Genomic DNA, 24,966 nt, shown 5'->3' on the forward strand with positions numbered 1-24,966 from the left:
GTTCTGGAATAGGTACCTTTATTTAACACTCAGTATTCAAACATAAACGTAATAAGTAGCCTTTAAGCAGAGTGCCTTCTATTGTTCTATTGACATGTTTCCTGTGCCATACTCAGGCAAAAAAGAGCTCATTAATGACAGAAATAAACCATCAACAGGAATACTAAATAGTAATAACCCCACTCATCACACAGTCACTAAAATTTGTTCTTGCACAGTTTGTATAGTATCTAAATAGATATATTTGTTTGCTTATTAACAGCCAGAAAACTGTCAAAAAATGTTAAGCAACTATTTATTCACTGTAAAATATGTACAGTACATTGCTTCCAGACAAACCCCTAAATGGGAATAACATAGTTTAGAAGCACCATTAATATCTTCTGCAGTTACAACCAGAGAGGAAATTTTCTTTAGAAATAGCAGCCTGCACTTGTCAGAATGTATATCTATCATCAACCAAACAAACCAAAACAAAATACACAGCACTGCAAACTCTGAGAAAGATTTAATTTTCACATTGATGAATGATTCCACTTCCCATTAATCTAAGTGGTTTGCCTGGTCTCTAGTAAATGGGGCCTTCCATCTTCCCATAGAGAAGCTGAGTTTACACTTAAGGACTGACTACATGAAAGATGAGCCAATTATTAGACATGAAACAAGCTCTCCTGGCAGGGGAGGGAAGCAAAGCAGCAGGACTCCTCTATTAGATGCCCAAGAGTGCTTTCTATTATGTTACAGCTGCATTTGATGGGCATTATTCACTTTAAGAGACTGAGAGTGCAAACATGACTCGGACGCAGCAAGAAGGACTGACGTTGATAAATGCAGATCACGTCTGCTGCACAGGCAAAACCAGCAGCAGGGCACCCCATTTCCAGGATCATCTCCATGGAGGCATGCATTTGCCTTTCTGGAGCAGATACCAAAACACACCGAGCATCTGTGGCATCCTTCTTGTACACAGCAGGGACAGCTTCCAGAAATCTATTTTTTCGTGTACTTTCCTGTCTGCAAGATGCAGAAACTCCATTAGCTGCTGTCACATGAGAAAGAGACTGGCTCATGTTCCAAACAATTGTTCACTTTCTGATAATAGGAATGGCTTATGGTGCCAAATTTTTCCACACCCCATTTGGCCATGATGCAGCAGTATAGCCACCACAGCAAGTCTGAATATTCAAACAAATCAGACTGATCTTCTCAGCCTCACTGTCCAGCAAGAACAGAAAATAACATGTTTTAAAGAGAATACTAAAAGTTTCAGAAGCATCAACAGCCCATTTGCAGACTTCATTAAAGAATGGGTCAGGGACAGACCTGCTGCCTCCAAGTAAAACCTGTAATTTTTGCAAGCAGAGTCAAAAACATTATCAAACATGAATTTATATTGAGTCCATTAATGAATAACAATCACTTTTTTAGTTTAGTAAGAATAGCTATATTGACTAGCAAATCAGGAAAGAATAGGAGACTGTCAATCACACCCTTTGGTCCATATCTATTTAGCAATTTTCTATCCATTAGCAGAGGGGGAAAAGAAAAAAAAATAAAGGGTAGCTAACAGCTGTTTATACTCCTTAGTAAATATTACATAAAATAAACTGGTTGGAATAAATTTATCATTAATACCCTCAAACAGTGCACTAAGGAAAGTGTTATTTTCATGGGTATTTATGCATTTTTAGAGCAGCAGATTAAAAAAAAAAAAAAAAGCAAAACAACAAACTGAGAGGAATAGCAGATTTGTCTTTACAAACCAGCTGTGGATCTGCTGGTAGGTAAAACCAGCAGGGAGCTAAAAGAAACAATTGGAAGAATTCCACTGATTGATGAATGGAAAAAGAGATTTGCCTTTACAAATAAACTTTAGGTTTGCTGATAAAGGAAATGAAACATTGAAAGATGAAAGAAACAATGGGGAAGAAGAACCCCTAAATTCCATAAGAATTAAAAATTAAAAGGGAGGGTTATACATTAGAGGGGAATCTCTGGTATCAGGTGTTCTGGGAAGTCTGAACCTCTGAAGCACCTCAGCCAATGGGGAAAGAGAGAAGGGAAATGCGGCGGGGAATAAAAAGGGAGGCTGACATCTCCAAAAATGTGAGAGACCCCAGGGCAATGCCCCATGGCCTCTCCCTTTATTGGAATAAAGTAAAAGGACTCCTCAGTCTCCTTTTTGGACACAAACCTCTGCTGTTTGTGGATTAATTTTCCTAACAAAACCAACATTAAATGTCTTGCCTCCGACCTGTAAAGTATGAAACCTCCTGACTTAAGTGATCCGATGGGCTGGGTTGATCTCAGCCGGCAGCTGCAAGGGCTGACCAGGTGGTAAGGGGTGGCGGGCGGAATGCTATGGGGGCAGCTCCGTACGATGGAGCAGCTAGGTGCGATGGGGACAGGTCCGTGCGGTGCGATGGAAGCAGATCCGTGCGGTGCGATGGAGCAGCTCCGTGCGATGAGAGCAGCTCCGTACGGTGCAGCAGCTCCGTGCGATGAGAGTAGCTCCGTGCGATGCGATGAGAGCAGCTCCGTGCGCCCGGAGCAGTTCCGTGCGATGGGGGAAGCTCCGTGCGATGGGGGAAGCTCCGTGCGCCCGGAGCAGCTTCGTGCAATGGAGCAGCTCCGTGAAGCAGGGCAGCTCTGTGCGATGCGATGGAGGGCAGCTCCGTGCAATGGGGGCAGGACGGTGCGATGGGATGGAAGCAGCTCCGTGCGCCGGGAGCAGCTCCGTGCGGTGCGATGGGAGCAGCTCCGTGAACCGGGGCAGCTCCGTGCGATGGAGCAGCGCCGTGCGATGGAGCAGCTCCGTGCGGTGCGATGGGGGCAGCTCCGTGAACCGGGGCAGCTCCGCGCACCAGCAGCCGCAGCCGCGCCGCCCCGGGCCGGACGCCGCTTACGAACCCGGACCGGCTGACGCCCGCTGTGTCTCGCTGGCGCATCCTGCCGGCCACAACCTGGTACTGCAGCCGAGGCAGGGCGCATGCGCGCTGACCGGAACGGAGCCCTTTTGTCGCGGAGTCATTAATTAATTAAGGCGGAACGGAAACTCCGATGGGTGCGCGGATTCCCCCCTTCCAGGGGTTCATCCGGAGGTAGAAACGTACACGTCATTAAAATGAATTATTCCTACTCCCCTGCCACTTACTCTTCTCTTTAGTCAGCAACCTTCCCTCCATGTGACCAGAAAGGTAAAGGATGTTCAGGTGAGGGTTGAAATGGGCTTCCTTTCTCAGGCCAAACGAAGGAAGCACATCCAGAAGCAGACCCTGTACTCAAGGTATGGCCCAACCCAGGCCGAGTACAGGAGCAGAATCCCTGCCCTGGTCCTGCTGGCCGCCCTGTTCCTGACACAGGCCAGGCTGCCGTTGGCTGCAGAGCGCTGCTGGCCCGTGTCCATCTGCTGTCCATCAGTGTCCATCTGCTGTCCATCTGTATCCCCAGGTCCCTTTCTGCCGGGCTGCTGCCCAGCCACTCTGCCCCCAGCCCTTAAGTGCTGCACGGAGTTGTTGTGGCCGAAGTGCAGGAGCAAACACTTGGTCTTACTAAACTCCACATTGTTGGATTCAGCCCATCCACACAGGTCCAGGTCCCTCTGCAGAGTCCTCCTGCTTTCCACCAGGTCAATATTCCTCCTCCATCACTTTGGTGTCATCTGCAAATTTACTCGTGCTTGACTCAATCCTCTCATCCAGGTCGTTGGTAAGGGTATTGAACAGGACTCGGCCCAGCACTGATCCCCAGGGGACAGCACTGGTACCTGAGCACCCACGGGCTGCAGCACCGCACTCTGGGCCCTGCCATCCAGCCACAGCTGTGCTCTGTGTGCACTGGGCATTAGAGCTTCTCTGGGCTTTAGAGCTTCTCTGTGCATTTCTTTGAATATGCTTTTGCAGTCAGACACTATCACGGACTATCCTTGAATCCTTGGGCCTTAAACCTGTCGCTGTTTTATATGAAGTCTTATTCCATGAGCTGTCGACATGAGTCCTTCACAGACCCAGCAAGCCGGCAGCGGGTGACATAAATGAGGTGGGAAGATCTGCTGAAGGGTCTCCCCTGTGCTGTTGGTGCATGTCCCTGGGTAAGTCAGTCGAGCCATCCTTTGATCCAGCAGGATGCTCAGTGGGGTGCTGACAGACTGCTTGGGCACAGGGGTCTCAGCTTTCCTGGACTGCTGACAGGCAAAGTAAATATTACTGCTCCAGTACATCTGCCCCCACTAAGGGTGGAAGAAATCTCTCCTTTTCACATGGCAGATGTTTTGTGTAAGTGTTGTGGGTTGGCCCAGGCCCGATGCCAGGCACCCACAAAACCACTCACTCACTCCTCTCTGCAGCTGGACAGAGGAGAGAAAATATAGCAAAGGGTTCATGAGTTAAGGACCAGGAGAGATTGCTTATCAAACAGCATCACGGGCAAAACAGGCTCAAATTAGAGATATTAATTGAATGTATTGCTAACAAAATCAGAGCAGGGTAAGAAGTAAAATAAAAACTTTCCCCCTGCCCCTCCCTCCTTCCCAGCTCTACCTCCTAGCTCAGCAGTGCAGGGCAACAAGGAAGGGGGGTTATGGTCGTTACATCATCCATTGTTTCTCCCATGAGAGACGGCTCTCCACAAACTTCTCCAGTGTGAGTCCATCTCGTGAGTACAGATCTCTGAGAGCTGCTGCCGCGTGGGTCATTCTTACACAGGGTGCAGACCTTCAAGGAAGGCTGCTCCAGCATGGGCTCCTCCACAGGCCACAGGTGGATCTCTCCATCCCCTCAAACCTCCAAAGGCTGGAGGGGCACAGATGCTTTACCATGGTCCTCACCATGAGCTATAGAGGAATCTCAGCTCCAGTGCCTGGAGAGCCTCTTCTCCCTCCTTTTCCGCTCTACCTTGGTGGCTGCAGAGTTGTTCCTCTCACATATTCCCACCCTGCTCTTCTCTGGTTCCAATTACAACTGCGCAATAAACATTTTTGTTTCTTCTTAAATATGTTATCACTGAGGGAGGTGTCACACCATTTCTAATTGCCCAGCCTTGACCAGCAGCGCATCATCTCTTTGGAGCCACCAGGGACTGCCAGACACGGTGAGAGCTTCCAAAAGGTCCTTGCAGAAGCCGCTGTTGTAGCCTTCCCCCTTCGCCCTCGCCCTTACTACCCAACCACGGGAGCCCAAAATTGAAAGATACAGGGTTTTAAAATGAAAATATAACTCTTGTATATATATAAAAATTACCCAATAAAGGACTTCCAAATGTAACAAAATATTACATATGAAGGAATTAAAAAGAGCTAATAGCTCTCTTAGCTCTCGCACACAAAGTCTAAGCAGATATTAGCAGTAATCTAAGCGGAGATTTTATAGAAGTAGATATCTACTTATATAAGTAGAAGTACTTATATTTTCGAAGTGTCAAAATACACAAGTCTAAACAGTCTAAATATGTGGTTTTTGTGTTGACAGAAGTTAAACAGATATGTGTCAATATATCTGTAGGTATAAATAGACATTCTGTATATTAAGTGCAAATAGACATAGCCTAAATAGTTGAGTGTAAATATATAAAAGTGTATGGGGGGAAATAACAAAACAGTTTTGGGTAAGGGTTTTGTTTCTTGCTCCATGAATCCCAGCAGATTTGAAATTCTCAGAAGATTTTCTCAGAAGCCCAAAACTGTGACATTTCTTTCAGAAACTGCATGGATTGATGCAGCCAGAAACAAAGACGCCCCCTCATCGTAATGGGCAAAAACGAAACCAAAAAGTACTAATTTTCATGTTGTGGAAAAGCACTGGAAACTCCTAAAATCAAGGATTTTGAAAAAGCAACCTCCTTTGCCCTAGTTTTCACCTTATAGAAAAGAAAAAAAAAAAAACACACCGCCAAACACGTCAGCCTGGGGTGGAACCGGGGCAGTTTGGGGGCACGGCTGCGGCTGACCCCCGCAGTGTCGGGTCGGTTACAGGGAGTGAATTGGTTACCCCGGCCGCACTGGCTGCTGCGGCTGATCCCGGGCAGATGCGCTGCTGCCCGAGCCGCTCCCACGCCGGGCGGCGGCCCCGGGCCCGACTCAGAGGGCGTTCCTCGCTTTCTCCGCTCCCCGAGCCCCCCGCTGCCCTCGCTGCCCTCGCCGCCCCCTGCCCGCTCCCCGAGCCCCTCCTGCCCTCGCCGCCCGCCCCGCCGCCGCACGGAGATGGGCCCGGGCCGCGCTCCGCCCGTTCTCCCTTCCGCAGGCAGCGGAGAGGCGGCATCGCTCCCTCCTGGAGATCATGCATCGCCCCGTGTAGGCGGGACCTGGCGGGGAGAGAACATGAAAACACAACTGAGAAAGTAATATTAAAAACGTCTATTAGAAGCATTTTTACTGCTGTCAAGTCCCTGTTACCATAGGGGTGAAGATTCTGTAGAGCGCGTCTGTTGTCAGACGCCCCAAGGTCTCTCATCTAGGCGGAGAGAAAGAGATTTGCCCTGAGTTGCTCTTGGTGAACAACAGTTTTTACCTGGTTATCGGTTTTGCCTCCTTTACTCTCATTGCTGCAATATTTCTTCAGACATTGTGCCCTGCATCAGCATTTACAGCTCTTGTCCTGGGTAGTAAATAATTGAAATCAATGCAAATACATTATTTCTGTAATTTATATCAATATATTTAGTTTGCTGTTCTTAATCCCACAGAACAGGGCTGCTCAGAGGTTCAAACACACAGGCCCTCTCTCACAAAACTCAACTGAGCTGACTGAAGTTACACACAGGGGATGCACTAGATTCTCTGGGTTATTATTAAGCCTTGGCAGATGATTTTGATTAGGTCAAATGGCATTTGCAACTACCTCCAGGACAGGTAACGTTTCCAGGAGGGTGGAAACGTTTCCTTCCTGTGGAAAAGAGCCACTGCTCGCAGCCAGGAGCTGGGGTCTGAATGCAAGATTCCTCCTCTTAAAATGGCAAATATGTCAGGATTCCTCTCAGACAGAAGCAGCCCGGAACTAGAGCTCTGGTTGGCCTTGGATTCCCGGGGCCTCCTCTAAACTGCCTCCAAGACTTTAAGGGTGAAAATGTTTTCTACCTGTTGGAAAGAGACACCATCCACAGCCAGGCTCTGTTTTGGGATGACTCACCAGCAAGGAAGAGGGAGAGAGAACACACTCCTGCCCAGCGTGTTCTCAGAGTCATCTCAGAGTCCTATTTCAAAGAATAAATATATTGCCTATTTCATATGGCAAATAAGAAAAATAGATCTATTTTATCTATTTTCTATCCGCCTCCCACTAAATTCCAAACAAATCGGAAGGGAATCTACTGATATTTAAGACTCCAAGGTGAGTCTTCCTCCTTGACTTTTTCCCCTGATTTTGAAGCATCTGGCAACTTAGTTTTGGGCTGTTTTGCTCCTTTGCACTGCGCTGGATGGAATCCCGGTCCATTTCCTTGTAGTCCCAAAATTTCCAAAATTTTTTTTTTTCTCCTCCAAGTGCAGTTCCTTGAGTGGGATCTCCATTCCAGAGCGTTTGTAAGTCCTTCTTTTGTGTTTTGGCCTTCAGCGGGGATCAATTTGGGCAAGCTTTGGTGCATGTCCCTGCACTTGATGGCATATGGCCTGCAATTGTATGTGCTTGACTCTGGCAATTTTTTTTTAATTTTTTTTTTTTAAGTATCCATGCCATGTCCCTGATACTTTCCCTCCAAGTTGTGTCTTCCTCCTCGACTTTTTCCAACTTCTGTGAGCTTTCTTTGGGCATGTTTTGGTCCTTTGCACTGCAACTCACTTCCTCAAAGACCATTTTCCGAAGAGACTAAACCTGCCGATTTTCTGGGATTTTTTCAATTGCATTTCATTTGATCCTACCTCCTTTCCAGAGTGTTTGTAAGCCTTTCTTTTCGGGGTCGCAAGATTCCGTTTCCCTTCCCAAAAGGAAATTTCATTTCCTTTCGGGATGGGAAACGGAATCTTGCAATTTCAATGGGGACCAGTAGGGGAATCTTTGGTGCATGTCCCTGCACTTGATGGCATGCCATGCCTTTGCATGGCTTGGAGTTTGCGAAAAGTTTTTTTTCTTTTTTTGACTATCCATGGCATGTCCCTCATATCTTCCAAATGCTCTCACCAGACTTTGAGAAGGATCCCCCATACTCCAGCGTCACGGGCTAACCCAAAACCAGCACTGTGCCAAACAAATAGGTTTTAGGTAGTGTTGCTTATATGTTTTGTTTCAGTTGTAGAAGTATTTATCTTGGGGGGTTTGGTGTGTTTTACATAAGGTTTGACACAGTGAGCAGGAATCTCGTGGGGTTCTTTTTTTGTGGAAATAGAAGAATAACTTTTTCTGTAGGTTTAGATTTCTTTAGGGAGCCGAACGGAGCCGAGCCGAGCCGAGCCGAAAGGAGCGAGCGGCTCCGAGTTCAGCCGGAGCGAGCCGAGCTCCGCCGAGCGCAGCATCCCGGGCAGGGCGAGGCGCCGGGCCGGGCTCGGGGTGCAGCCGGGGCTCTGTGAGGCTTCCCCGCCTGTCCCTCTCTCTCCCCCTCCTTCCTTCTCAACGTATTCGCCTTCTCTCGCTCCCTTTCCCCCATTCCCTCTCCCCCCACAAGCCCGGCTCCTACCTGTCCTGTCCCTAGCCCGCTACTCCCTTTTGTTCCCCCTGTCTCCGTCCTCTGTCCACCCTCCCTCCTCCACCCTCCCTCTTCCCCCTTCCCGGGTTTCCCTTCCCGTGCAGCTTTCCTCCACAGCCCGACCCCCTCGCCGCCCTTTCTCATGCCCTGCTCTCGCTCCTCTCTTCCCGTGCCCCCTTTCCTTCTTCGCCGCGCAGCCGCGGGGCTCGGGGCGCCGGAGAATAAAGGCCCGAGGGCCGGAGCCCGGCGTCCCTCGGCCCTTGCAGGAGTCCCCGCACGGGGCCGGAGGCTCTCGGCGGATCCCCCCGTGCCGGTCAAATGCCCCGCCGGACAGCGCCGGAGCTGCGGCTTTCCCGGCACGGCGCCGAGAGCGGCCCCCGCTCTGTGCCGCGCCGTGCCCGCCGTCTGTGCCGCTCCCTCTCGCTGCCCCTGGCCCGGGACAGCGAGGCTGGGGAGGAACCTCGGCCCTTCTGGGAGCCGCCCCGCTTTCTTGTTGCAGCAGAATCCCTTTCTGCGGGGATGGACGTGTGCAAAGGGCTTGGAGGAAGCGCTGCGCTGCTGTCCGGGGCAGTCGGACTCGTTCTGTGCCTTCTTTGGGGCTCAGGGAAAGGGGGTGAAGACTCGGGGCTCTGATGCCGTTCGGGCACCCCGCGGTCCCCAGGAGCGGGAGCCCCACTGCGGTGCAGGAGCAGGCGGGGGGCGGGCGAGGGGCGTCACGCTGGGGGCCGTGCCCCAGAGGGACCCAAAGCTGCCACCAAATTCAGGGAGGGGTGGGTGTAGAATGCTAAAACCTGTCAAGGTATTCGTTTTTATAGGTCTTGGTAAAGAATAGGAATTTGTCTCTAAATTCATCTGGGGAGAAACCCTCTCTATCCACTCACTGTTTACAGGAATGCAGAAAACTCCGAGTGGAGATGGGTAGCAGTTTTGAAGATACTGCCCTAGCGTTTTTATCTAGGAATGGACCGAGCTGTGCCCCGAAACCATCAGAACAGCTGCAGGAGGCAATAGAAAGGGCTCTCTGGCACCTTCTGCCTCCGTTCTCTGCCAGTCCCCAAATCGTGTCGCAGTCCCGGAAGAGGCGCTTGTCATCCAGAGTGCCAAATAAAGACCTGTAAATTCCCAGCTCTGCCTTGTGTTTCATGTGGTTTTTTTACTTCATATTTATGTCATTACAGAAAGCAAGGAAAGAAGAAATGTGACTGGTTCCCACTATTGTTGTGTGAAGGCTTTTTTAAAAGGCTGGTGTATTTGTATTCTCTTTCTCCACTCCAAGCTTGACTTTTCCCGTTTTTCGACGTCTGCTGCATTGGGTGTCCCAAGGGGTCTTAGGAGTTGGCGCTGATCCTGCTTTTTCTGAGGGTTAATCAAAGTGTGCTAGCAGAATGATAGTTTTCTGCACTGGAAAGCTTTCCCTCAATGCCATCAGTGCACGTACGTGTTTGAATTGTGGAACCAGACGGACTAAGGAAAGCCAAGGCCCGTAGCGGATTTCTGTTTGCTCTGTCTGTGAGAAGCGGGCTGTGTGCTGCACAGGGAGAGGCGCTGTTGGAGTGGCATCGGCGCCAGGTGTGAGCTGTGAGGATGATGAGGGGCTCGGAGCAGCCCAGGTGTGAGTGTGAGGATGATGAGGGGCTCGGAGCAGCCCAGGTGTGAGTGTGAGGATGATGAGGGGCCGGCTCCTGCCGGGGCGAGGCTGTTTTAAGGGGAGGCTGTGCCTCAGCTCCCTTTTGCACGGAGCTGCTGAGTGGAGGGGTTTATGGGGCGCTCCCGGCGCTGTCTCACGGAAGGACTGCGAGAGCTTCTCCCAGGGTCGGCGGGAACACCTGGATTCGCGCTTGGATACGTCCAAGCATCGCTTAAAGGAGGTGCCGAGGGACGAATCTTTGTGCCGGGGAGCAGCAGCCGAACAGGTGAGCCCGTGTGCGTTTGGAGCGGGGAATTTTGTCCTTCCCCTTTGCAATTTCATCTTGCCAGTCCCTCCCCGCTTCCCCAGGAGCAGAAATGGAGCTTATGAGGACGAAAGGGATTAAGGAGGAGGAAGCAGCTCCTCTTCTTTTATTGTCTGCGTTTGAACTGAGGGGATCCCTCTTCATTTGTGGTTTTAAGGGCGTTGATTGCAGGAAAAGCTGCCTTTTCCAGGCTGTTGGGGGTATCCCGGGGGTGACAGGGAATCCCTGCGTTCTATTTGAAGGGGAATGGGAAAAGTATTCTTGTGGTGTTATGGGTTTGGTTTGAAGGCAGCCACCCCATTTTCATCACCCTAGGGTTGAAATGGAGGGGGCAGCCGTGGTGTCCCTCCTTTTCAAGGGTTTGAATGGAGGTGGAAATGGCCCTTTGCCATCAGTCGAAGGCTTTCATTTGAGGAGCGCCCCTTCTTTTGTGCTCTCGTAGGGGACGAAGCTGAAGGGGAGAGGACACTTCTTTGCCCTTGTTGAAGGGAGGCGAGCCCCGCCTGCGGCGTCAGTTTCGGGCTTCGGTTGCGGGAAGCTGCAGCTGTGGCAGCGTTTGCAGGGCTGCAAGGGGGCCGTGCCGCTGCATGGGAGGGCGCTTGTGGTGGCCGCGGCCCGGGCCGGAACGTTGCCGCTCGGGAGCGGCGCTGGCACGGCCCGGGCAGCTGCCGGGGCGCACGGGGGATTTGGCGCGGCCGGGCCGGCCAAGGGCGGCGGTGGCGGAGCCGCGCCGGTGCGAGCCGAGGGAGCCGCGCCGGGCCGGCCAAGGGCGGCAGAGGCGGCGCGGGCGCTGCTGCGGCGGCCCGGGCGGTGCCGGCCGCTCCGGGCGCGGGGCTCGGGCGCCGCCGCCACCCCCGGGCCCGGTGCTGGCCCCGCCGGGCAGGGGCAGCGGGCGCGGCTCTCCGGGCCGGCGCCGGCCCCGCGTGCCGGAGGAGCCGCCGGAGGAGCCGCTCTCCTGGCGGGAGCCGCGCTCCGTCCGGGGCCGGCAGCGAGCGCGGGCTTCGGCTGCTCGCGGTGCTGGGGCGGTGCCGCGGTTCGGAGGCGCTTTTTCGGCATTGATTGCATCGCTGTGTTCGGTTTGCAGCGGGGGTACGCTAAGGGCTACGGTGTTCTTCCTGAGTGCTGCGGTTCTCGGTGCCGGTGGGGATGATAAAGGTTCGTTTCGGATTGGGTTTCATAGTCGGATATGGTTTTTTTGCCGGGGTATTATGTTTAGAAAGGCGCGCAATGGTTTTTACGGGTCGTAGCGCGAAGCAGCGGTTCGGATTTTAATTCTGTTGAGGTGGCTTTTATTGGCGTGAGCGGGTAGTGTTTGTTTCGGTGGGCTTTTGAGGTAGCGTCGTGTCGTTCATAGCAGCGGGTTTTTAATCTCGCGAATTGCATGTGTGTTTATCGTCTTCCAGGGCCTTTATTGATTTGGTTTGTTTGATTGTAGTGTATGTTTTATGGTTGCGGTAATTTGGGAGACATTGTTTATGGTTACGTTTGTCTTTAGTCTTTGTGTTTGTTTCTAGGTGTTATTTTTATTTTGAGAGCTTGAGACACTATGGGTTTATTCAGTTAGGTATAAATTTTTTGTTGAAAATGAAAGTTTATTCGGTTTTGGGGCTTTTTTTGTTGTTTTTTTTTTTTTTGATTGTTTTTTTGTTGTTGTTCTTTCATGTATTTGATTGTTGTTCATCGGGTTTTTTTTGGGAATATGGGTATTTATATGGTGGATCTTTTCAAGTAGTATTGAGTAGTTGTTTTCTTAGTTTTTAGTCCTTGAGATTTTTTCTATTTCGTTAAGTAGTTCGGCTGTTATATTTACAGAGGATTGGTTATTCTTTGAGTTAGTGTAGAGGTAGAATTTTGTTTATTTTTTTTTAGTAACCTTCAGGGTCAGTGGCACTGTTTGGAGTTTAGTAGGTTGGTTTGATTTCTTTTTTTAGTAGTTGTTGTAATTTGCTGTGCATGTTTCTATAGGGTTTTCTTTTATCTTGGTTCCATTTTTCTGATGTGATGAGAATTTGTTATTGAAAAGAGTGTTTTGTGGTTTTTTGGCTGGCAGATTTTTGGCTGTTGGAGGTATCTTGATGTTTTTCGAAGATATTGGTGGGAATTCAATGCTCTTTGTATTGCAATTTTATTTAGGAATTGGGTTTCTAATGTACAACTATAACTATAACTATATTTAAACAAAACAGATGTGTGGAAATGGGAATAAACCACTCTTGTTTTTACAGATTTGGTCTTTTTTTTAAATTTTACTTGTAACATAAATTATTATATATTGCAATAAGATATTATCTTTTTTAATTAGAGTATTGTGTATATTTATAGATATGTAAGTAGAGAATATAAATATAGACACAACCCAACTCAAATATAAATATAGAAATGTGTTGCAAATATATGCAGGTATATATAAAATTTTTAAATAACTGTAAATATAAAATAACATCAATTGATACTATGCATAATACAAGTAATACTGTATATATCTTATTTAGTATATCATAGGAAATAGATATAAAATAGATATATCAATTGATGTACTATACTTATAAAACAAATTATAGATAGGATAATTATAAATATAGAAGTATTTTTCAAGTAGTTGAAAATAAAGGATGGGTTTGTTTTTCATTTGGCAAAAGCAGGGGTTTTAGTATAAAAATTATTAATACAAATAATATAAAGGTAGAAGTCTAAGTATATAAATATATCATAAATAGCTAAAGATTAATATAAAAATTTAAAATAAAGGAAAAAACAAGGTTTAGCAGTAGATATGATATGTAATTTAAAAAATAATTTATCTCTATTATTTGAACAGGATACAGATTATATATATTTTAAATATAATGCATCAATATAAACTAGAAATATAAATGTGTATATAGTCATGCAAGCTGTAAATATAAAAATATTTCAGTATAGTTTAAAAGAAGGGTTTTCTGGTATTTATTTAGTTAGAATTGGATTGTTTTTAAAATAACAAAAGTATTAGAGAAATGTAATTTTAAACTATAGAAGAACTACATAAGAACTATACAATTAATAGAGAAAGATATTTATAAAAACACAGAGAAATACATATAAACAATAGGAATAGACAGAATATATTATATAAATTACATGCTACATCAATATTCACTATAAATATGCGTGTGACTATAAATATGAAAAATAGAAATAAAACTTTTATTTAAACATGGCTTTAAATCAAGGGGGCTTGTTTGGCTCTTGCTGGATAAGAGGCAGGTTTCTGGCATTTATTTCAGAGCAGTTTTTGTCTGGGGTCGCCCCTGTTCTTTTTTGCCGCCGTCGCTGCCCGCAGCCCCGAGGCGCGCTGCGCCCCCGTCTGGGGCGGGCGGCAGTGCTGCCGCCTTGTGGGCAGAGCGCGGTACTGCAGGCGTGCGCCGGCAGGCAGGCGAGAGGCCGGCATGTTGGGAGTGGCGTGTCGCGGGTGTCTCGGACTGGCTTGACCTTCTCAAAATGGCGGCCAAAAAGGCGGAGAAAATAGCACACCCCGGTAAGTCTGCCGCCTGTGGCCACAGGGCGGTACTGCACCCCCCGAGCCAGCGCCCTGCCTCTCGCCGCTGGGTGCCGGGGGCGGCGGAAGGACGCGGCTGCCGAGCGACGGAAGTGCGAGGGGCGGGCGCGTGGCGTCCGAACAAGGCTGCAGCCCCCGGGCCCGCGCCCGCCCCGCTCCAGGCGCTGGGAGCGACCGCGGGCCGGACAATCCCGGCGGGGCGGCCCCGGGCAGGCGGCGCAGGAGGCGGAGCGGGGCCGTGGCTCTCGCCGCCGTCGCTGCCGCCAGCTTTGGAAGGTCGGGCCGGGCGCCCGTCCCGTCCCGCCGGCTCCCGGTCTCTGTAAACTCCTTTCTGGCTTCGCAGGTCCGTGCTGGAGAGTGGGAGAAAGGGCCCTGCTGGTTGCCGTGTCCTCGGTGGGCAGCGAGCTCTGACCTTGGCCGGATGGGCTGCTGTGTAATGGAACAATGGGGATGCGCTTTTATGTATTTAGTGACCTTTACAGATTTCTCCCCCTGCTTCAGGTGAGCGTGCATCATTGCAGGCTTGGGATTGGGTGAAATGCGCTGAGGAAACCGGCTCTGGGGAGGGAAATGCTCTGTTAACATGTGCCTGTTCTTCTGTCAGACTCATCACAGCAGGACAGCGTGAAGACTGAAAGTGTAAGAAGATGTGGAGGGAAAGAGAGAATCTGACAGGAGCATTGAATGCACGAGTGCACGAATTTTGCTTTCGGCTTGGATTTAAACTCAGAAGTTGTAAGGAATTTTGGAAGGAGAAGGGACATTTCAGAAGGAGAAGGAGTTGTTGTTACCGTCCTGGCAAAATCTTTTGTTCTAGCTGATAAAAGAAGTTAGTTTAAATTAAAAAAAATTTAAAATGTGGGGTTTTTTTCCTTCACTATTATATTCATTGGTGGTATATGGTGTGTTATTTCTTGGTATTATTAACTCTGTGTAAAATGTTTTTTGAGTGAAGCTAACTTTCTGGATGGGTTTTCAGGTAGGAATGGATGGTATTTCAGGTAGGATTAATTTCAATAGGTTTCTTTCATAGACTTCTCATAGGTATTACTGGAATTTTGGTATTGTTTACTGTATGTATAAACATACAGATTTGGTAGGGCCAGCTGGGCTGCTGGAGTTTTGGGTGTGAATTTATTAGATGGCTTTGGTTAAATACAGAATAATTATGTAAGTTAACAGCAAATGACCCAATTTATCCAGCTATGCTACCTAACCACACACAAAGTTTTATGTCTTACCAGTTTTCTGTTCTTCTGCTCCAAGTAGCTGTTGCAAAAAAGAAAGCACTGTTATTTTTGTGAAGAGTTTTCTTCTATAACAAGCCCTTTACTCCCCTTGAATCTGAGTCTGAGAGGCCAAACAGCTGCAGCTGTTCTGAGGGCTTTTACACCTGGGAGGATTTGCCCCCTCCCTTTTCCTGGGTGCCATGGGAACGAGAGGCGGGCACCATCGGGGGTATATTAACCCCAGCCTTGGCTGAGGGGCTTCATTCCCTCTCTGGGATGTGCTGGGGTAGGAGTTCTCCTCTCATTTCAGTGAAGAGGCTCTTTCAGCTCATCTCAGCTTGTTTCCAGCAGGTGTTTCTGGGCATCTAAAGCAGCAGAGGCTTGGAAGAGACTGTGAAGAAAACAGCATGGAATACAGGGAGTATGTAGGTTCACAATTTTGGGTTTTGTGTTTAGGGGTGTTAAAGCACCTTTGTAATTTCTGGTTTTGTTCTTGTTTTGTTTTTAATGGTTTTCAGGAGGAGCACACCTTTCAGAAATTCCAGGTTGTGTCAAGCACAACTCTTTTTGCAGCAGATTCATCGTGTCTCAGGAGGGATCTGCCCAGTGTCAAGGATGATGTTTGAGATTGAGGCTTCAGGTGAGTTGAGGATTGTGAGTGGGAGAGGGAGGGTGAGCAGGTATCCAGTTAGGAGTTCTTGGGAGGGGGTTTGCAGGCAGCAGGGTGAGAAAGGGTGTTTATTTGTTTATTTGAGGGCCCCCCCCACAAGGCTTCTAGCAGAGGCATTCCCATGTCTTAGAGCACACAGAGTCATCCACTGCACTGACAGGAATGCCATTTAACTTTGCCTTTCTCTAACCCAGGTGCCAGCCCTAATAAAGGCCACAGCCTTGGAATCAGGATGAAGCTGGAGCCTGAGGGAGCCAGGCACACTCAGGAGAGGGCAAGTAGCTGACTGGCTGGGATTTGGCCCACATAACTCTGGACTCATTCTTTGGTTTTGGTTTTCTTTATTGTAGCTGACCGAGAGGCTCACAGGCCATCACGAGGCTCTCTGAAGCAGACTCATTTCAGGTGCAACGTGGATTCCCGTCGCCGATCATCCAAAAGATAAGTTGGGGGCCACGGCCTGGAGATGGGGGAGTAGCAGATTGGGAGTTCTTGGGACAGATTTAAAAATTAGCGGAGGAAAAGCAAACTTGTCCAAGGGCCTCTTAGGACAGCTAAAGGGAGAGGCTCTACTTTTGATGGCAGCTTTCCGGCGGGCAGTGCAGAACAGCTCTGGTTTGTGTCGTGGTTTCCGGTGTGCCGTGTTCCCTAGTGTGTCTTTGGGGTCCCTTTTGCCTTCTTCCCTCGAGGCCCTCACCACAAGCATGATGTGTGGTGTTTGATGTCCCCCTGTTTGTCACGTTCTGTGTCATGGGTGTCTGCACACATATGGGTGCCGGAGCTGTTCTGCCCTGCCGCACGGCCAGCTGCAATGGGACAAGTCCTGGGGCCTTGCAGTTTGTGGGGTGTCACTGGACTCTAGATGATATTTCTAGATAGACACAAGATGTTTGGAGCTGTGAAGTCATCCTGCAGCCCTTTTACTTTTGTCCTGACTTTCAGATGAAGAGGATAAAATCCATGGCAAAATCCATCCATCCACCCATGCCGGGTGAGGAGGTTCCCCAGAGCAGGTCAGTCACTGTTTGTCTCTGCAGGGGGAGTTTAAAGTGAGACTGTTACAGCGCTGTTCTTCTTTTTAGGAAGTAAAGCTGGATATCAGCAGGCAAGGTGAGCAGTGAGTAGCTTACAGAGGCAGTTGTTATTGCTCAAGTCTCTCTGCTGCAACTCTGAGCATCTGTTCCTATTTTTGCACCAGGCATTCTTGGGACAATGGTGAGTAGCAGAATGGTTGGGTTTTGGCCAGCATGCTGCTGAGGTCATGCATTGATATTTGGTTTTCTTTAATATAGCTGGCTAAGAAACACCAGGAGATTGTTGAACAGCAGTGCCAGCAGGACCTTCCCAGATGTAGAGGCCACCATCTTTTGTACATGACATGGGCCTGCATCCTGAGATGTCTGAGAGATAAGTAGAGGGCTAAGTCCCACAGAGGGGTGAGAGCGGGGTGCTGGTTTGGGAATTACTGGGAGGGGTTTTTGAGTCCAGTTTGGTGGTGGGGGGTGTCCATGAAGTGGCCCCTTAGGCCCCATGAAAGCCAAGTCTCACTTTTGATCTCAGTGCTGAGGTGTTCAGGGCAGAGCAGTCCCGGTGTGTCTGGTGTCACTTGTCTGCTGTGCATTATGTGTTGTTTGTGTATCTCCTGTCTTTTACCTTAGCACATTGAGGGGCCTGTCAGAAACCTTGGCATCATTGTTAGCATCTGTGATCTCTGCATTCCTTGGCCTGGCACCCCGGCCAGAGATGTGATTCTGATACCTGTCTGAGCTCCCGAGTCCAAAGTTCTCTCTTCAGAAGCATCCTGTCAGATGTCTTGTCAGGTCTTGTTCTGAGCTGTACGGACAGCTGTGCCCCACCTGGATCCATTATGGTGGATTAGGAGTTCTACTAGTATGAGGTTAGCTAGAGGATTCTGACTGTAGGATTCCTGGGCATTCATCTTTGCTGTTCTTGGGATGAATCATCCAGTTTAGCATCTTCTTCCTCCAGGTTCTCTGAGCCTCATTAGCTCACCATCAGTCTCACCTTGGTCATCACCTTTTGACTTCTCTCTGTCCTTGTAGCCATTTTCCTTGCCTAGAGGTTTCTGTCTGTGTTGTGTCCCCATTGTCCGTCCTGTCCTGTGTCACGGGTGTCAGCACACATTTGTGCCGGAGCTGCTCTGCCCTGCTGCGTAGCCTGGTGCGATAGGAGAGGGCCCGGGGACTTGGAATGTGTAATGTGGGGTGTAGTTGGACTCCAGATGGGATTTGTAGATGGACACGGGATATCTGGAGCTCTTCAGTTATCGTGCAACAGTGTGACTCTTGTCCTAACGTTATTTTCAGATTCAGATGAATTAAATCTGTGCCAGAGGGCCCCATCCCGTGTGAGGGGATTCCCCCGAGCAGGTGAGGCCCCATTTGTCTGTGCAGCAGAAGTGTACATGGTGACTCTGTTAGAGCTCTGTTCTTTGTCTTTCTTTTTAGGAAGTGAATCTGGATAGCAGCAGTCAAGGTGAGCCGTGGAGAGAAGTGGTTGTTATTGCTCAGCTCTCAAGAACAGCAATTTTTTCAGCAGATTGATCATGTCACAAGAGGTATCTGCCCAGTGTCAAGGATGATTTTTGAGACTGAGGCTTCAGGTGAGTGGAGGATTGTGAGTGGGAGAGGGAGGGTGAGCAGGTATCCAGTTAGGAGTTCTTGGGAGGGGGTTTGCAGGCAGCAGGGTGAGAAAGGGTGTTTATTTGTTTATTTGAGGCCCCCCCCCCCCCCCACAAGGCTTCTAGCAGAGGCATTCCCATGTCTTAGAGCACACAGAGTCATCCACTGCACTGACAGGAATGCCATTTAACTTTGCCTTTCTCTAACCCAGGTGCCAGCCCTAATAAAGGCCGCAGCCTTGGAATCAGGATGAAGCTGGAGCCTGAGGGAGCCAGGCACACTCAGGAGAGGGCAAGTAGCTGACTGGCTGGGATTTGGCCCACATAACTCTGGACTCATTCTTTGGTTTTGGTTTTCTTTATTGTAGCTGACCCAGAGGCTCACAGGCGATCACGAGGCTCTCTGAAGCAGACTCATTTCAGGTGCAACGTGGATTCCCGTCGCCGATCATCCAAAAGATAAGTTGGGAGCCACGGCCTGGTGATGGGGGAGTAGCAGGTTGGGAGTTCTTGGGACAGATTTAAAAATTAGCGGAGGGAAAAGCAAACTTGTCCAAGGGCCTCTTAGGACAGCTAAAGGGAGAGGCTCTACTTTTGATGGCAGCTTTCCGGCGGGCAGTGCAGAACAGCTCTGGTTTGTGTCGTGGTTTCCGGTGTGCCGTGTTCCCTAGTGTGTCTTTGGGGTCCCTTTTGCCTTCTTCCCTCGAGGCCCTCACCACAAGCATGATGTGTGGTGTTTGATGTCCCCCTGTTTGTCACGTTCTGTGTCATGGGTGTCTGCACACATATGGGTGCCGGAGCTGTTCTGCCCTGCCGCATGGCCAGCTGCAATGGGACAAGTCCTGGGGCCTTGCAGTTTGTGGGGTGTCACTGGACTCTAGATGATATTTCTAGATAGACACAAGATGTTTGGAGCTGTGAAGTCATCCTGCAGCCCTTTTACTTTTGTCCTAGCTTTCAGATGAAGAGGACAAAATCCATGGCAAAATCCATCCATCCACCCATGCCAGGTGAGGAGGTTCCCCAGAGCAGGTCAGTCACTGTTTGTCTTTGCAGGGGGAGTTTAAAGTGTGACTCTGTTACAGCGCTGTTCTTCTTTTTAGGAAGTAAAGCTGGATATCAGCAGGCAAGGTGAGCAGTGAGTAGCTTACAGAGGCAGTTGTTATTGCTCAACTCTCTCTGCTGCAACTCTGAGCATCTGTTCCTATTTCTGCACCAGGCATTCTTGGGACAATGGTGAGTAGCAGAATGGTTGGGTTTTGGCCAGCGTGCTGCTGAGGTCATGCATTGATATTTGGTTTTCTTTAATATAGCTGGCTAAGAAACACCAGGAGATTGTTGAACAGCAGTGCCAGCAGGACCTTCCCAGATGTAGAGGCCACCATCTTTTGTACATGACATGGGCCTGCATCCTGAGATGTCTGAGAGATAAGTAGAGGGCTAAGTCCCACAGAGGGGTGAGAGCGGGGTGCTGGTTTGGGAATTACTGGGAGGGGTTTTTGAGTCCAGTTTGGTGGTGGGGGGGTGTCCATGAAGTGGCCCCTTAGGCCCCATAAAAGCAAAGTCTCACCTTTGATCACAGTGCTGAGGTGTTCAGGGCAGAGCAGTCCCGGTGTGTCTGGTGTCACTTGTCTGCTGTGCATTATGTGTTGTTTGTGTATCTCCTGTCTTTTACCTTAGCACATTGAGGGGCCTGTCAGAAACCCTGGCATTATTGTTAGCATCTGTGATCTCTGCATTCCTTGGCCTGGCACCCAGGCCATAGATGCAATTCTGATACCTGTCTGAGCTCCCCAGTCAAAAGTTCTCTCTTTGGAAGCATCCAGTCAGATGTCTTGTCAGGTCTTGTTCTGAGCTGTACGGACAGCTGTGCCCCACCTGGATCCATTATGGTGGATTAGGAGTTCTACTAGTATGAGGTTAGCTAGAGGATTCTGACTGTAGGATTCCTGGGCATTCATCTTTGCTGTTCTTGGAATGAATCATCCAGTTTAGCATCTTCTTCCTCCAGGTTCTCTGAGCCTCATTAGCTCACCATCAGTCTCTTCTTGGTCATCACCTTTTGACTTCTCTCTGTCCTTGCAGCCATTTTCCTTGCCAAGAGATTTCTGTTCCTGTTGTGTCCCCGTTGTGTGTCCTGTCCTGTCTGTCCTGTGTCACGGGTGTCAGCACACATTTGTGCCGGAGCTGCTCTGCCCTGCCGCATAGCCTGGTGCGATAGGAGAGGGCCCGGGGACTTGGAATGTGTAATGTGGGGTGTAGTTGGACTCCAGATGGGATTTGTAGATGGACACAGGACATCTGGAGCTCTTAAGTTGTCCTGCAACAGTGTGACTCTTGTCCTAACGTTTTTTTCAGATTCAGAGGAATTAAATCTGGGCCAGAGGGCCCCATCCCGTGTGAGGGGATTCCCCCGAGCAGGTGAGGCCCCATTTGTCTGTGCAGCAGAAGTGTACATGGTGACTCTGTTAGAGCTCACTTCTTTGTCTTTCTTTTTAGGAAGTCAATCTGGATACCAGCAGTCAAGGTGAGCAGTGCAGAGAAGTGGTTGTTATTGCTCAGCTCTCAAGAACAGCAATTATTTCAGCAGATTGATTGTGTCACAAGAGGTATCTGCCCAGTGTCAGGGATGATGTTTGAGATTGAGGCTTCAGGTGAGTTGAGGATTGTGAGTGGGAGAGGGAGGGTGAGCAGGTATCCAGTTAGGAGTTCTTGGGAGGGGGTTTGCAGGCAGCAGGGTGAGAAAGGGTGTTTATTTGTTTATTTGAGGGCCCCCCCCACAAGGCTTCTAGCAGAGGCATTCCCATGTCTTAGAGCACACAGAGTCATCCACTGCACTCACAGGAATGCCATTTAACTTTGCCTTTCTCTAACCCAGGTGCCAGCCCTAATAAAGGCCACAGCCTTGGAATCAGGATGAAGCTGGAGCCTGAGGGAGCCAGGCACACTCAGGAGAGGGCAAGTAGCTGACTGGCTGGGATTTGGCCCGCATAACTCTGGACTCATTCTTTGGTTTTGGTTTTCTTTATTGTAGCTGACCGAGAGGCTCACAGGCCATCACGAGGCTCTCTGAAGCAGACTCATTTCAGGTGCAACGTGGATTCCCATCACCGATCATCCAAAAGATAAGTTGGGAGCCATGGCCTGGAGATGGGTTTGTAGCAGGTTGGGAGTTCTTGGGACAGATTTAAAAATTAGCGGAGGGAAAAGCAAACTTGTCCAAGGGCCTCTTAGGACAGCTAAAGGGAGAGGCTCTACTTTTGATGGCAGCTTTCAGGCGGGCAGTGCAGAACAGCTCTGGTTTGTGTCGTGGTTTCCGGTGTGCCGTGTTCCCTAGTGTGTCTTTGGGGTCCCTTTTGCCTTCTTCCCTCGAGGCCCTCACCACAAGCATGATGTGTGGTGTTTGATGTCCCCCTGTTTGTCACGTTCTGTGTCACGGGTGTCTGCACACATATGGGTGCCGGAGCTGTTCTGCCCTGCCGCATGGCCAGCTGCAATGGGACAAGCCCTGGGGAGTGTAAATTTGTAATGGGGGCTGTACTTGGGCTCTAGATGCTATTGCTAGATGGACTTAAGATGTTTGCAGCTTGTGAGTTATCCTGGTGGTGTTTGACACATGTTCTGACTTTCTTTCAGGTGCAGATGCATTGCATCCATGGCAGAGGGTCAGAGTTAGCAGGTGCCGGGCCTTCCTAGGAGCAGGGTGAGTAGCAGACTGGTGGGGTTTTGGCCGATGGGGTGCCAAGATCAGGCACTGATGTTTGGTTCTCTTTACTCTAGCTGTCTGAGAGACACCAGCCCGGTGACAGCAGGACCTTCCCAGCTGACGAGGTGGCCTTTCTTTGCACCTGGCACGGACTGGCATCGCCAGATGTCTGAGAGATAAGTAGAGGGCTATGACCCACAGAGGGGATGAAGGCAGGGTGCTGGTTTGGGAATTACTGGGAGGGGTTTTTGAGTCCAATTTGGCGGTGGGGGGGTGTCCATGAAGTGGCCCCTTAGGCCCCATAAAAGCAAAGTCTCACCTTTGATCACAGTGCTGAGGTGTTCAGGGCAGAGCAGTCCCGGTGTGTCGGGTGTCACTTGTCTGCTGTGCATTATGTGTTGTTTGTGTATCTCCTGTCTTTTACCTTAGCACTTTGAGGGGCCTGTCAGAAACCTTGGCATCATTGTTAGCATCTGTGATCTCTGCATTCCTTGGCCTGGCACCCAGGCCATAGAACTTTTGACTCGAGAGCTCAGACAGGCATCAGACTCTTCTCTCTTTGGAAGCATCCAGTCAGATGTCTTGTCAGGTCTTGTTCTGAGCTGTACGGACAGCTGTGCCCCACCTGCATCCATTATGGTGGATTAGGGCTTGAAAGAATGTGAGGGCAGGCAGAGGATTCTGACCGTAGGATTACTAGGCATCCATCTTTACTGTTCTTGGAATCAATCATTCAGTTAGCATCTTCTTCCTGCAGTGTTCTCTGAGCCTCATCAGCTCACCGTCAGTTTGAACTCAGTCATCTCCTTTTGCATGCTCTCAGTCCTTGCAGCCGTTTTCCTTGCCAAGAGATTTCTGTTCCTGTTGTGTCCCCGTTGTGTGTCCTGTCCTGTCTGTCCTGTGTCACGGGTGTCAGCACACATTTGTGCCGGGGCTGCTCTGCCCTGCCGCATAGCCTGGTGCGATAGGAGAGGGCCCGGGGACTTGGAATGTGTAATGTGGGGTGTAGTTGGACTCTAGATGGGATTTGTAGATGGACACAGGACATCTGGAGCTCTTAAGTTGTCCTGCAACAGTGTGACTCTTGTCCTAACGTTTTTTTCAGATTCAGATGAATTAAATCTGGGCCAGAGGGCCCCATCCCGTGTGAGGGGATTCTCCCGAGCAGGTCAGTTACTGCTTTCCTCTGTGGAGGGAGTATAATTGATACCTGTTACAGCAGTGTTCTTTGTCTCTCTTTTTAAGCATTCAAGGGTGAGAGCTGCAGTCAAGGCCGAGTGGGCAAGGTGAGCATTGAGTAGCATACTGAAGCAGTTGTTATTGCTGCAGTCTCAGTTTCTGATGCTGTTCTAAGCATGTCTGCTTGTTTTTTTTTTTTTTTTGTTTTAGGTGGCCCCTTTCAATCTATGTTGGCTGAGCACGCCCATGCCAGGTGGGTGCAAGCTTCAGGTACTGCTGTGGCATCCTTGTCAGGGTAGGGATGTTGTGTTTTCTCAGTATCTTAGCATGCTTTTCTGCTTTGTTTCTTTCCAGGTTGTCTCCCTGCCCTAGGCATGCCAAGGAACACAGGAGGGCAGGTGAGTTGGGGTTTAGGCAGGCCGACTCATAGGCGAGTGTTACGCAGCAGCATGCTAAGCCTGCGCCTTTTGTTTTTGCAGGTATCTTCTGCGCACCTTCCGGATTCAAATCGAGACTTGAGGTGAGCCGGGGCGGTGGTGCGTAGCACTCTCGGGGATTGCCGGTGTTGAGGACAATAGTCACTTTTTCTGTTTCATCTTAGGTACCCTGTGGAGGCTCTTAGGCAAAGCTCGGAAATGGCAGCGCCAAAGCACACACCTTGAGAACGTCTTGACATCCATGTCCGACCGAGGATGGATTTTGTCCCCTCCCCCTGCGAAAGCTAAGTGTCGGGGCCCGTGGTCGGGGAAGGGGAAAAACCTTTAGTATCACAGGGGGCAGTTTCATGTCAGCTTAGCGGAGAGGTCTGTAGTGGGACGGGTCCTCTGGAAGTAAAGGGAGAGGCTTTCTCTTCAGCTTCATCAGAGCCTTTGCCGGGCAGGGCAGTTCCGACCCCTCTCCCCAGCGTCGCGAACTTTGCGTCGTCAGCCTTCCTCGACTCGGCATCGTCACGGATCTTTCCCCCGAGGAGCTCGCCTTCGGGTCTGCAGCTATAGCCACGATCGCTCGGCCGTCCACTTCCTTTTCTAGGCTCGCTGAGCCTCTCGAGCATCTTCTCAATTGCTTTGGCACTGAGTGCTTTTAATGAGTTACATTTCATTAACACATGCTATTGTCATAGGGCTTCCTTTCCTTTGGAGTCATCAGCCTCTGGTTCATCTTGCGCTAGGAATCTCAGGTCCCTAAGTGGAAAGTTGCCACTTGTCTCTGTGTTACGTCATCCGTGTCTGTTACATCGTCCGTGTCTGTGTTGCATAGCGTGTGTCTGTCGTCTTCCATGTCATAGGCCTTTGTTACATCTCGACGCTTTGTGGGCACCACTCCGTGCCATCTCACTCCTGTTCTACTCACGTTCCTTTCCGGATATTCCTTATTCCGGCATTTTTACCTTTTTACTCTTTGAGCCAGGAAGGGTTACAGAAGATGTTATCCATGTTCCTTC

The 24,966-nt window shown here is 49.5% G+C and overlaps 3 long non-coding RNA genes across 5 annotated transcripts; all 3 read left to right on the forward strand.

Moving 5' to 3' along the window:
• Positions 1-8,416: 8,416 nt before the first annotated feature.
• On the forward strand, positions 8,417-10,539 carry LOC141729270 (uncharacterized). The gene is made up of 3 exons (XR_012580648.1): positions 8,417-8,490; positions 9,501-10,179; positions 10,221-10,539. It is a non-coding gene; the product is annotated as an uncharacterized LOC141729270 (long non-coding RNA).
• Positions 10,540-14,023: 3,484 nt separating this feature from the next.
• Positions 14,024-15,976, forward strand: LOC141729451 (uncharacterized). 2 transcript variants are annotated; one of them, XR_012580960.1, is made up of 3 exons: positions 14,024-14,601; positions 14,705-15,754; positions 15,848-15,976. It is a non-coding gene; the product is annotated as an uncharacterized LOC141729451 (long non-coding RNA). The 2 variants fall into 2 exon arrangements; XR_012580961.1 differs by having other exon boundaries at positions 14,705-15,750.
• A 3,155-nt stretch (positions 15,977-19,131) lies between these two features.
• LOC141729452 (uncharacterized) lies at positions 19,132-22,220 on the forward strand. 2 transcript variants are annotated; one of them, XR_012580963.1, is made up of 4 exons: positions 19,133-19,650; positions 19,744-21,061; positions 21,140-21,167; positions 21,519-22,220. It is a non-coding gene; the product is annotated as an uncharacterized LOC141729452 (long non-coding RNA). The 2 variants fall into 2 exon arrangements; XR_012580962.1 differs by having other exon boundaries at positions 19,132-21,061.
• Positions 22,221-24,966: the final 2,746 nt, after the last annotated feature.

The sequence above is a fragment of the Zonotrichia albicollis genome, chromosome 6, assembly GCF_047830755.1.
Source record: "Zonotrichia albicollis isolate bZonAlb1 chromosome 6, bZonAlb1.hap1, whole genome shotgun sequence".
Taxonomy (NCBI): Eukaryota; Metazoa; Chordata; class Aves; order Passeriformes; family Passerellidae; genus Zonotrichia; species Zonotrichia albicollis.